The sequence below is a fragment of the Silurus meridionalis genome, chromosome 25, assembly GCF_014805685.1.
Source record: "Silurus meridionalis isolate SWU-2019-XX chromosome 25, ASM1480568v1, whole genome shotgun sequence".
NCBI lineage: Eukaryota > Metazoa > Chordata > Actinopteri > Siluriformes > Siluridae > Silurus > Silurus meridionalis.
The window spans coordinates 5,716,964-5,730,097 of NC_060908.1; the positions used below are offsets into that span (position 1 = coordinate 5,716,964).

Here is a 13,134-nt window from a genome sequence, read left to right on the forward strand (position 1 = left end):
AAGAAAACTTCTTTTTGGCTCTTGAGGAAAAGTTCCACATTGGTAATCACCTCATCTTGCCACGAAGTGGTTTCTTGAAGTGATGAAAGAGGAAGAAGTCATTGGGTGTGAGGTCGGGGGAGAAGGGGAGAATGAGGCAGAATTCTGTACCCCAAGTCGCCCACATGTTTCACTGTTTCAAATAGGTCATTACCGAAGTGTAACTTTTCCTCAAGAACCATTTTGTTTTTACTGAATGTACAGAGTGTAGGAAAGGGGGGAAAAAGGGTTTGATTGCATTTTCTTCAGTATTGTGCAGCACGACAGAGTAGTAACAGTTACTGAGTGATCTCTTGTATCTAAGACCAGAAAAACATATATTAAAAATGATTTATTAAAAAAAATGATTTTATAAAAACCGTAAACTGTAATAAAAACAAATAAAGAAACAACATTTATATATCAGTAAACAGCAATAAAATAAAACACATTTTTCTGGTATTATAAGAAGAGGGCGGAACAAACACTAGACCTGTCACTCATTCTAGATAACGTGTTTTATTGGCTCAGCTAACATTTATATTAAGAGATAAAAGAAGACATTTACAAACATGGAATCTGAGACTGTATGAAATTAGATTTCATTTATAAAATAAACTCAGAGAGATTACACCATGGGCGATGGCTGATTTACAGCACAGTGTAAAACAATCTATTGGATAATAACTATTACTGTGGTGCATTAATAAAGAACTTATCCTGAGTAACATATTTATATTGATGGTATTATCCAGAGCGACTTACAGTTTTACAGCTGAGCAATTGAGGGTTAAAGGTCTTGCTCAAGGGCCCAACAGTGGCAAGGGATCATCCTTGCTGGGATTTGAACCAATGTCCTTTTGATCAGGAGTCTGGCATCTTTTCCACTGAGGTACCAATCACACGAGGAACCCATTAAAACATTTAAAGAGAACATTTACAATTATGGTATTTGCCAGACCATATATATTTTTATACTGGTTTATTAGGACATAGATTACATCACTTTAAAACTTTGCTGGTAAAGCATTTTTTTTTAACTGAAGATGAGTTAAAAAATAAATTACAGAAAATTAATTTTCAGAAAGGTGGCACATTTTAATTCTTATAGGACAAAGGGAAAAAGATTAACATTGCATAGGGTTGTAAGGCGGGGAACCACCCACTGGTCCAACGACGGTTTCCAGAGGCGTGGCGAAGGATTCTCGCGTTCTAATCTTTCCTTTCACATTAGATAATAAGATTTGGATTAATGTATTATTTCATTTTTGTTATTGACCTTTTATCTGACTCCATTTAGATAAAACAATAAATATTTGCATAGGTTGTTATTTTACTAATAGTATAATTTTGATGGATGTTTGTCTAGTTATTCTGATTAAGCTCTGGCATTACACTCGTTCATTCGGTTCACACAGTCGCACAAGATCCTAGTATGGGCCCTATAATTAACATACTGGTCAACGGTCATAAGCGAATCAGTATTGGTCGCTGCCAGAGGTTGGACTATATGCTTGCGGCCGCTCTCTGTGTGCTCAACTTTAAACATACTTTATTTAGTCCCCTTAGAGGTGACACTTAATTATTACAATAATTATTTCTAACCACAGATAATGAATAGAATAATATTGAAATAATCAGAGGTTGAGGCTGACCCTATTTAGAGTGATTAGAAATGTTACTCTAAACGGAAATACATATTGTTAGCCTCCACGCTTCTAAGTACACTTAAACTAACGCCAAGTGCTAGTCGTATCTCTAAAATCCTCAGCTGATGTATTATTCACTATCTAACTGGGATTTAGGCCGATCCTAGCCTGATTTCCAGTCCTTACGGTAACTGCGGATGCAACGTTATTACTTGCAGTGTCAACATTTACCGAGCAACACAGAATAAAATCAAACATAACAATTTATTAACCAGGTAAGAAAATCACAATTCAAAGCCAATTTATAGTTCAATTAAAATATAACATAAATACAAACCAATAGTATTTACATTTAAACAGGAAATATAAAACCTTTCATACCTGGTAAAGACGACACACAGTAATCGTGCGGGATATCTGTTTACAGATTCCCTGAATTGTTGGTCAGTTCTCCTTAAATACCCAGATAGAGTAAGCATTATGTAAACATTATTTAGCCATGGAAGTTTGCATTGATTGGTTCTTACAGACCTGTGGGAGGCACCTCTCCTGTATACATCTGTAGTGGGGCACGCCCCTTGTATAGAGTTATGTTTTCTTTAACTTTATTAAAACCTTTTTTTATTATTTGTTCTATTGCTGTGGGAATGGGACCTGTGTACCAGTCGCGATAAACCTTTGTAAAGAAATGAAACATGAACATTTTCTGTCGTTATTTACATGTGATATGACCTTTCTTACACATAATCATCCGTGTGCTGTAGAATGTTCTGTGTTGAGGATGTAACAGGAAAAGGAGGGGAAGAGGGTCAGACACTTGTCTGCAGATCCACCATTTGTATGGAGATGTGGTGGTCAAGACCAAGGGTAGCTCTCCGGGGAGCCTACTGTATTCCAGGAAACGTTCTGGTTCTCGAAAGGGGGGTTGCGGGATCTTTAGTCCCCTGCCGTGAGTCCTGGAGGAAAACGTGTTAGGGCCCACATCCTGGCCCACACCCCTCTCGGGCATCCATGCTGTGTTCTCGGGGCCGACCTTTGGTCAGGATCAAGCAAAAGTCTTACAGATTCCCCACTTGGCCCCGTGGGCGAATTTGAATAGGGTACCTGCGGGGTCAGACAAAGCAATTTTTTTATTTATTTATTTATTTTTTAGAGTCTTTGGAACACGGGTATCTGCAGTGGGCTGAGGGCAAGGGCAGCGTGTGTGGATTCTTGTGTAGATCGTATGAGGTGTCTGAAGTAACAGCACTGGAGCATGGTGAAGGTGAAGATCAGGGCACTGCCAATGGCACATCCCCGGAACATCCAGTCCCACCAGGTGTAGGTGTACTGTGCTGACCGAGTGGATGAACTGGATAAAAGTTGTGCCGTCTGTCGTGCCAGGTTGGTTTCAACCTGTGCTTGGTTTAGGTGGTATTCAGTTTGCAGGATCAGTCTTTGTGTCAGGTCCATCGCGTCAACCACAGCTTGGGTGCCTTGCTCATAGAAAGTGTCATCCCACCATGGTGAGGTCTCTGTGTCCAGTGGCATTCTTCCTAAAATGTTGACTTGGCCCATTGAAAGTCCTCTGTCACTTCCAAACAGAGCAGTGATTAGCAGAGCAGGTCAGTCCTCCGTAGGTAAAGGAATTCATTTCACTGACAACGCACCACTGTGTGTGAGACACCTGGACAACATCAGAATAACCATGCAGTGACTGAACATTAATAAGTTTGGTGTTGTTGGGAGAGAAAGGTTGCAAAGTGTTACATGTACAGATAACATAATTGTGTGTTTCATGGCAACATGTGCGACTGGTAAACAAGGTCTCAGTACCCTTTTGTGTCATGTATCCAGTGAGGTGATCCCATTTAATTACCTGATCCTTCACTACCACGCCAATCGAGCGTATGGTAGTGGAATTTGGAAAACCTGATCTGGGTGTATCAAAGGAAAACTGACGAAAAATCCAATACATCCATTACATTCATTTCCTGTAAACATCATTATGGTGGATAGTAACTCAGAATATCTTACATTTTCATTTTCCTGATTCATACCACCTATGTAGATCTAAGATGTCTATGAGGTCATTCAAAACATGTCTAGGCGTTTTGTACAGGCGAAGATCTAGGATTTCTTGTCTAGCAGCAGTGAATAGATCTTGTGCATATGTCCTACAGGCTAAGTCACGTTCAATGGTACGGGTTTGATTGAATAATGTGTGGCTGATCGCAGAAGCGCCTGCGCTTGGATCGAACCGCTTTTATGATATTTTCATTGCTATTTGTGATATGTTGAAAACCAGTGGCCACCTGGTTCGCAAACCATGTTGAGAATTGTGATTGTTTGGTAATTTTGTAGTTGTTAGCAATGGAATTAACTGAGCCGAAGAGACCTGCTATGTTTCCGAGCAGGTCTCGTTTTGAGCGTGCAGGTGAGATTTGCACGGCAAGTCTGTTTTGTAGTCATAAATTAAATCATCGATTCGTGACTGTAGCCATGCATAGGTCTTATCATTGTAATCACAGTGATTGATATAAGCAGATAGGATGTTGGAAATATTGTATGATACATGTGTCATCACTAGATTCACATCATGAAATAATGTCTTGTTAATATTCCCTTTAATCAGTCCACCAGGAGGAATAGGATATAGTTTTGGACATTCCTTTGGTTTGCTATATCCACAAGTGGTTAAATTAAAACAATGTTTCATTATCCATGAGCAATTCTGTGGCCCGGTGTAATTATCTGGGTCATTGACACATTTTCCCATAATACATGCCTTCTCTCCGGCTAGTCCAGACAAAGGCTTCAGGTTGATTGTTATGAGGTACATATGAAGTTATATCAAATTTATATTCGGTATAACTCATATGCGTAGTGTTGATTGTTTCAGTGTGTGTACACCTATATATTGCGGGTTCTAAATTTTTGGTTAAATAACAGATTTTAGGATCTAATCCATTGTTGATTTTTTCATAGAGAGTGCGCATACTCCCAATTTTTGCTCCTGGTTCTGCTTTAAGTTGATACCAGGCCGTTATGTTGTGAAAAGATGTGCGTGCGGTGTGTCACCTGAAATGTTTACTATAGGGAGATGGTCGGAGCCTACTTTACAGCAAATTTTAGTTGCGCAATTTGGTTCGGTACTACTCCGGGAGGCCACGTGACTAGTTCTCTGGTTGAAAGTGTACTGAAAAATGTGGATGACCTCTTAGTGTATTTCCATACCCATCTCCCACATTCCAGTGTGTGTGTGAGTGAAACCCTTTGACCCAGCTTGATGCAAGTGGGTCCAGAAACTTTCCTCTCGTCCGGTCTCCATGGAATTGCTGCAGTCAACCTAGGAGATGAAACAGAGAGAAACTTTAATAATTATTGATTAGCAGAACCTTTGAAGATTTTGCACTGGGACATGTGGTACCATTTCAACTTCCCCTTGACACTTATGGCCACACAGCTATTGCATAAAGCTTTTATCTCATGTGGTCCATGCCATCTGGGTGTGAATGGACCCTGTTTTATAAACACCCGAATCATGATCATGTCACCCTCGGTAAATTTGATCTCAGAAGTTGGGTTAAATTGTGCATCATTCATTAGGTCAGACTGTTGCTGTTTTAAGGTGGTTTGTGTTTGTAACACTGCCAGTCTTTGTTGTAATTGTGTTAGTACAGTCTGTTGTTTTGCAAGCACAAGGGGTCCCAGATCTGCTGGGGTGATTTCTGGGTCTATGGGTAGTTTCATGACTCTGCCTGTCATGAGTTCAAACGGGCTGATGCCTGTGGCTTTGGATGGGGTTGCTGGCAAGACTGTCAGAACTGTTGGCAGTGCATCAGTCCACCTGTTTTGATGTTGCATTATTTGTTTGGAGATGCTTTCTTTTATCGAACGATTTGCCCGTTCCACCATACCTGAGCTTTGCGGCCTGTATGGAACGTAAAATCTTTGTTTGATATGTAGCATTTCACATATGTGTTTCATTATCTGACCTGTGAAGTGTGTTCCTTGGTCAGACTCGATCTGAGTTGGTGTTCCCCAGATTGGCAGGATTTGATTTGCCATTACTCGTGCCACGGTGCGTGCGCTGTTGTCGCGAGTTGGAATTGCGTCTACCCATTTAGAGAATTTATCAATTATGATGAGACAATAGCGATATCCCCCCTTGGCAGTGGGTAATGGACCAATAAAATCTAGCTGTAAGAATTCCCATGGTCCTTTGGGTGGTTCTGGGCGACACAAGTTTGTACGTCCAGTTCTACCCTGGTTGATGGTGGCACATATGAGACATGTGTCGCACCATCTCTCAATGTCTGATGCCATATTTGGCCACCAGAAGTTTTTCTGTATCAGCTGTTGTGTTTTGGGAGCTGATACATGCGCATAATCATGGTATAATTTAATCACTGGTTTCTGAAGGGCCTCTAGAATGATGTATTTCCCATCTCTGAGTTTATATTTTGATTTTGTTTCCAGTTTATGGCCCGTGGCAAAATACCAGGATACGTTTTAATTATTGCTCTATGTGAGATTTAGTCCCTATTCTTTTAACAGAACAAGGGTGTTTTTTAGCTTTAACGCGGCTGTTTCTATGAGTTTCTCCTCTATACTGCTTCTATAATGTCCCTGAGAATCCATGTTTCCTCTAAATTCTTATGCCCCACCGGACTTCTACGGTCTCCGGTCTAACAATGGGCATACCGGCCCGTTCTAATTTATGTGTCTATATTGGGTGTGCAAAACTTTCCCTCAACACTTGTAATAGGCAAAAAGGAACGAACTTACCATAGCAGCTGTAGGCAGAGAAGGAGAAGATCAAACCTCATATCTTCTGTGGGAATCCAAACTGAGTAGTCGCGTCGGAAAGATGTCACTCGCCTGTGCAGGTAGAGAGATCACGTCGGGTCACCAACTTTGTAAGGCGGGAACCACCCACTGGTCCAACGACGGTTTCAGAGGCGTGGCGAAGGATTCTCGCGTTCTAATCTTTCCTTTCACATTAGATAATAAGATTTGGATTAATGTATTATTTCATTTTGTTATTGACCTTTATCTGACTCCATTTAGATAAAACAATAAATATTTGCATAGGTTGTTATTTTACTAATAGTATAATTTTGATGGATGTTTGTCTAGTTATTCTGATTAAGCTCTGGCATTACACTCGTTCATTCGGTTCACACAGTCGCACAAGATCCTAGTATGGGCCCTATAATTAACATACTGGTCAACGGTCATAAGCGAATCAGTATTGGTCGCTGCCAGAGGTTGGACTATATGCTTGCGGCCGCTCTCTGCGTGCTCAACTTTAAACATACTTTATTTAGTCCCCTTAGAGGTGACACTTAATTATTACAATAATTATTTCTAACCACAGATAATGAATAGAATAATATTGAAATAATCAGAGGTTGAGGCTGACCCTATTTAGAGTGATTAGAAATGTTACTCTAAACGGAAATACATATTGTTAGCCTCCACGCTTCTAAGTACACTTAAACTAACGCCAAGTGCTAGTCGTATCTCTAAAATCCTCAGTTGATGTATTATTCACTATCTAACTGGGATTTAGGCCGATCCTAGCCTGATTTCCAGTCCTTACGGTAACTGCGGATGCAACGTTATTACTTGCAGTGTCAACATTTACCGAGCAACACAGAATAAAATCAAACATAACAATTTATTAACCAGGTAAGAAAATCACAATTCAAAGCCAATTTATAGTTCAATTAAAATATAACATAAATACAAACCAATAGTATTTACATTTAAACAGGAAATATAAAACCTTTCATACCTGGTAAAGACGACACACAGTAATCGTGGGATATCTGTTTACAGATTCCCTGAATTGTTGGTCAGTTCTCCTTAAATACCCAGATAGAGTAAGCATTATGTAAACATTATTTAGCCATGGAAGTTTGCATTGATTGGTTCTTACAGACCTGTGGGAGGCACCTCTCCTGTATACATCTGTAGTGGGGCACGCCCCTTGTATAGAGTTATGTTTTCTTTAACTTTATTAAAACCTTTTTTTATTATTTGTTCTATTGCTGTGGGAATGGGACCTGTGTACCAGTCGCGATAAACCTTTGTAAAGAAATGAAACATGAACATTTTCTGTCGTTATTTACATGTGATATGACCTTTCTTACACATAATCATCCGGTGTGCTGTAGAATGTTCTGTGTTGAGGATGTAACAGGAAAAGTAGGGGAAGAGGGGTCAGACACTTGTCTGCAGATCCACCATTTGTATGGAGATGTGGTGGTCAAGACCAAGGGTAGCTCTCCGGGGAGCCTACTGTATTCCAGGAAACGTTCTGGTTCTCGAAAGGGGGGTTGCGGGGTCTTTAGTCCCCTGCCGTGAGTCCTGGAGGAAAACGTGTTAGGGCCCACATCCTGGCCCACACCCCTCTCGGGCATCCATGCTGTGTTCTCGGGGGCGACCTTTGGTCAGGATCAAGCAAAAGTCTTACAGGGTTGAAACAAAAAAAAAAAAAAAATTGTAAAAAAGCATGTAATAGGGATGGTAAGATTGGCAAATAGGTGCAGCTGCATAAAAGTTAACGATGTGATACATCGATTTAAAAAAGTGTGCATCAGATACGGCATTTGTTGCCATTTGTATAACAATTAATCATTTTGAACATATTTGCATTAGTAAAAAATTTATTTATATATAATTTTTAGTAAATACGCTATATCTTTATTTAGAAAGTGACAAACTTGTTACCAATGTGTGCATTTTCTTCAGTATTGTTCAGTCCGACAGAGTAGTAACAGTTACTGAGTGATCTCTTGTATCTAAGAACAGAAAAATAGTTTATTAAAAATGCTAAAAAAAAATGTGTTTGATATAAACCATAAACTGTAATAAAAACAAATAAAGAAACATTTATATATTAGTAAACAGCAAAAACAGTAAACGATCAGTTACAGACATTTACCCTCCTTTCTATGGCTGTTCTGTACTGTGAAGGGTGTAAATCCTGGAGGAAGAGAAAATATATTTTATTTTATAGTATTTTACAAAGAAAGATCTGAACTGTCATTTTCAGGTTAATTAATGCTAGAGTTGAAGACCACCCTGAAACATGTTGAATATGTTGTTGTGTTTAGTGGATCTGATGAAAATAGGAAAATGATAAAAGGGAATTATGGGTAATGTAGGAAATTGGTTAACAAAGTGAAAGGAATGTAACATATCACGCAATAATTCTGATTTGTTATGTGCTTAGATTAACATCACTCAGGGTGGATTTTTCTTTTAAAGACGTGTCAACACCCTACACAGCTGTGTGTGAAAAGAAACTAACACAATGTACTCACACTTCTGTGTAACAGTTTTCACTACTGCTCTCTGGCTGCTGATTTCCTGCATCATGCAAAACAACCACAAGGTTTATCTTTACTTGCCACAAATTGATTAAAGACACACATTACAGGTTTCTTTTAACAGAAAGAGGAAGAATGTAAAATATTCCAAGAATTCCAGGAAAACATTTTTATTAGACAAATTATTTTGTATTTGATCCTCTACCAACCAGCAAGAGTTCTGACTCCCACACACCCGAATTAGTCCTGTCTCTTTAAGAAAGAACTCCTAATATCAACTCATTATGTATTAAAAAAAAAAAAAAAAAAAAAAAAAAAGACACCTGTCACAGAATCAACCTCTTCCATTCAAACCTCTCCAAAACCATGGGCAAGACCAAAAAGCTGTCAAAGGATACCAGGGACAAGATTGTAGACCTGCAGAGGTCTGGAATGGGCTACAAGACCATCAGCAAGAAGCTTGGCGAGAGAGAGAGACCACTGTTGGCGTGATATTTTGGAAGAAAATGGAAGAAATACAACTACAGTACAAGAAAAGTCAATCGCCCTCGTTTTGGAGCTGCATGCAAAATCTGACCTCATGGGGTAAAGATGATTCTGAAAAAAGTAAGAGATCAACCCAGAATTACACGGGAGGAGCTTGTTAATGATCTCAAGGGAGCTGGGACCACAGTCGCCAAGAAAATCATTCGTAACACAACAAGGTTCCTCTGCAGATGAACAGACCCGTCTGAAGTTTGCCAGCGAACAGACGAATGATTCAGAAAGGCTTTAGAGAAGGTGATGTGGTCTGATGAAATAAAAATTGAGCTCTTTGGCATAAACTTGACTCGTCGTGTTTGGAGGCAGAGAAATGCTGAATATGACCCCAAGAACATCATCCCTACTGTCAAACATGAAGAATGAAACTGCTTTGGAGCTGTTTCTCTGCTAAGGGCAAAGGAAATCCCTTTAGAAGAAGGATGAGAACGTCCTGGGCTCATCCAGAACACTGAAGATGGTTGGTGGATGGTTTCTTCCAGCATGACAATGACCGAAAACATACGGCCAAGTCCAGAATCTGATGGTCTTGTAGCCCATTATAGCCTTTTTGCAGGTTCTACAAATCTTGTCCCTAACAACTTGACAGCTCTTTGGTCTTGCCCATGGTGGTGGAGAGGTTTAAATGGAAGAGGTTGATTTTGTGATGGGTGTCTTTTATACACATAAGTTGATATTAGGAGTTCTTTCCTAAGGGACAGGACTAATTTGGTTCTGTGAAAGTCAAAATTCTTGCTTATTTGTTATGGGATCAAATACTTATTTCACTCGATTAAATACAAATTAATCTATAACCTTATAACCTTTTATTTATAAACGTTTTTAATATTCTGTCTCTATTTGTTCAAATAAACCCACAATAAAAATTCTAGACTGTTCATTACTTTGTAAGGGGGTAAACTTAGCATTGGATCCTGGAAACCTGTTCCAGCATGACAATGCCACTGTAAACAAATCAAACTACATGAAGATATGCTTTGCATGGGATGGAGTAGAAGATCTCCTGCTATAAGTCTCTGACCTCAATGCTATTGAACATCTTTGGGATGAATGTAAACGCTGACTGCACTCCAGGCAGTATAATTCTGTTATGTTGTAGTCGGACACTACAAGCATTTTTTTCTCATCAATCTACACACAGAAGTTTATTGATTGGACATCAGGAAAGGCACACACCTCTCTACAGAAGGCCTCACAGCTGAAAATGGAGCTCAGAGACAGGATTGGTATAAGGCACAGATCTATATTCACTCTGACAGAACTCCAGAGATTTGCCAACGGGCACCTGAAGGACTGTGTGGACAAGATTATATGGTCTGATGACACCAACATTGAACTGTTTCAATGCAACTTTAGAAGTATGTATATTTATATAAATATGAAATTGATGATAATTAGCATCTGTTTGGTATAATTGGTTGATCATATACCTGATTCTGATCAGGTTGTCAGGTTAAAAAAATGGTTGGTGACATCAAATATTGATATGATTTAGATTTTTCATCTGTTCGCTTACTTAGCATTTTGCTAATTGATAAAAAAAAAAAAATACAAATAAAAATTATAATAAAAGACATGCCTAAAACGTTTGCACAGTGACAACCCCCCAACCCCCCCGACCACCTCTTTCTCAATGCAAACACTCACGTTTATTGCTTGTGCAGCAAAAACACGTTATGAATAAACACAGAAGCAATAATGCTACTACTGCTACTGCTGCTGTGATGAAGGATCCATGAGGCTGGGAAAAGGTTGTAAGACCTGTGGAAGATAAGAAATATCTTTATATGGGTCTAAATGAGGTATTTGTACAGTACGGCCAGTTTTCTCTGAAAAGGATGTATGTTTGTGTGTAAGTTTAAAAGTGTATCACAAACCAAGCTGTATCTCCTGATACGCAATGCTGCAGTTGAACCCATTAAACAGCTCACAGCGGTACAGACTCAGATCATACAGCTGCACTTTCTGAACGAGGATGGAGAAGTTTCCTGATTCAGAGAGTTTAGGAAACGTCTTGATACGTTCACCTTTGTAATCCCAGAACCTCACGTCTCCCTGTAGAGAGATCTCCAGTAGACTGTGTGTTGTTGTGTTCCTCTCAGTCCACACTACTTCAGCCATGGCTACACACACTTCTAAGGTATAAATCAGCAAAATGTATTTTTCAAGGTTCCATGTATTAAGACTCCACACATTAGTAATTCACAGTTACGAATAAAATCATTCACCTTAAGATCAAGTCACATGATTTATAATTCAAGCAATACTGAGAAAAGTACTGCGGCTCATCTAAACACACCAGACTTCAACCAGCCAGAGATTTCAATACTTCACTTCCTTTAAAAAGCTGCACATCCCAAGATACACTTGTTAATTCATAGAAACGTTTATTTATATAAAAAAAAAAAAAAAAAAAAAAAAAAAGCAACAAAATATGAGCAAAAAAATAATAATACAGGCATTTGCATAGTATTAAAATATACCAGAATGGTGCAGATTTTCCAGTGGACGTCTCTTATTATCAGAAATATTATAGAATAGCCTTCATCTGTCACATATACATTACTACACAGTGGGATTCTTTTCTTCGCCTATCCCAGCTTGTTAGGAAGAATAAAGTAAACAAAGAAGCAGCATTCATTCATCAATAAACAGCAAAAACAGTAAATGATTAGTTAGTGACATTTCCCCATTCCTGCTATGGCTGTTCTGTACTGTGGAGTGTGTACATCCTGGAGAAACAAAATATATTTTATTTCTTACTATTTCATAAAAAAAAAAAAGCTTTTGCTAGTGCAGTTACAACAGAGTTTAATAAGAAAAAAATATGAATGATCTCGGCATTTCATGAGGTGCAAGAGGGACTAGAGCACTGCTGCATTGAAGAACTGCGTGCTAATCAGTGGCTAGTCAAATGGAATTATGGGTAATGTAGTAAACTGGTAACCAAAGGTACCAAACATATCAGGCAATAAATCTAGTAGTCTAGAGTGATGTGTTATGTGCTAATTCTAAATTCACTCAGGGTGGATTTTCATTTTGAAGACGTGTCTACATCCTACACAGCTGTGTGTGAAAACACAATGTACTCACACTTCTGTGTAACAGTTTTCATGACTGCTTTCTGGCTGCTGATTTCCTGCAACATGCAAAACAACCACAAGGTTCATCCGTCCGTCTGTCTGATTTAGCAGCATGTATATTTATACATAAAGTATGCAAAGACTCACGTTTATCGCTCGTGCCGCAGAGACACGTTATTGATAAACACAGAAGTACTGCTGCAATTGCTGCTGCTACGATGAAGGATTCATGAGGCTGGAAGAAGGTTGTAAGACCTGTGGAAGATAAGAATGTCTTTATCTGGGTCTAAACGAGGTATTTGTACAGTACGGGCAGATTTTTCTTAGCAGGAGGTTTGTGGTTTTAAAAGTGTAATTACAAACCAAGCTGTATCTCCTGATACGCAACGGTGCAGTTAAATCCATTAAACAGCTCACAGTGGTACAGACTCAGATCATACAGCTGCACTTTCTGAAGGAGGATGGAGAAGTTTCCTGATTCAGAGAGTTTAGGAAACGTCTTGATACGTCCACCTTTGTAAT

The 13,134-nt window shown here is 39.0% G+C and overlaps 1 pseudogene; it reads right to left on the minus strand.

Annotated features, from left to right (window-relative positions):
• Positions 1–2,715: 2,715 nt before the first annotated feature.
• On the minus strand, positions 2,716–4,417 carry LOC124378805 (annotated as a pseudogene).
• Positions 4,418–13,134: the final 8,717 nt, after the last annotated feature.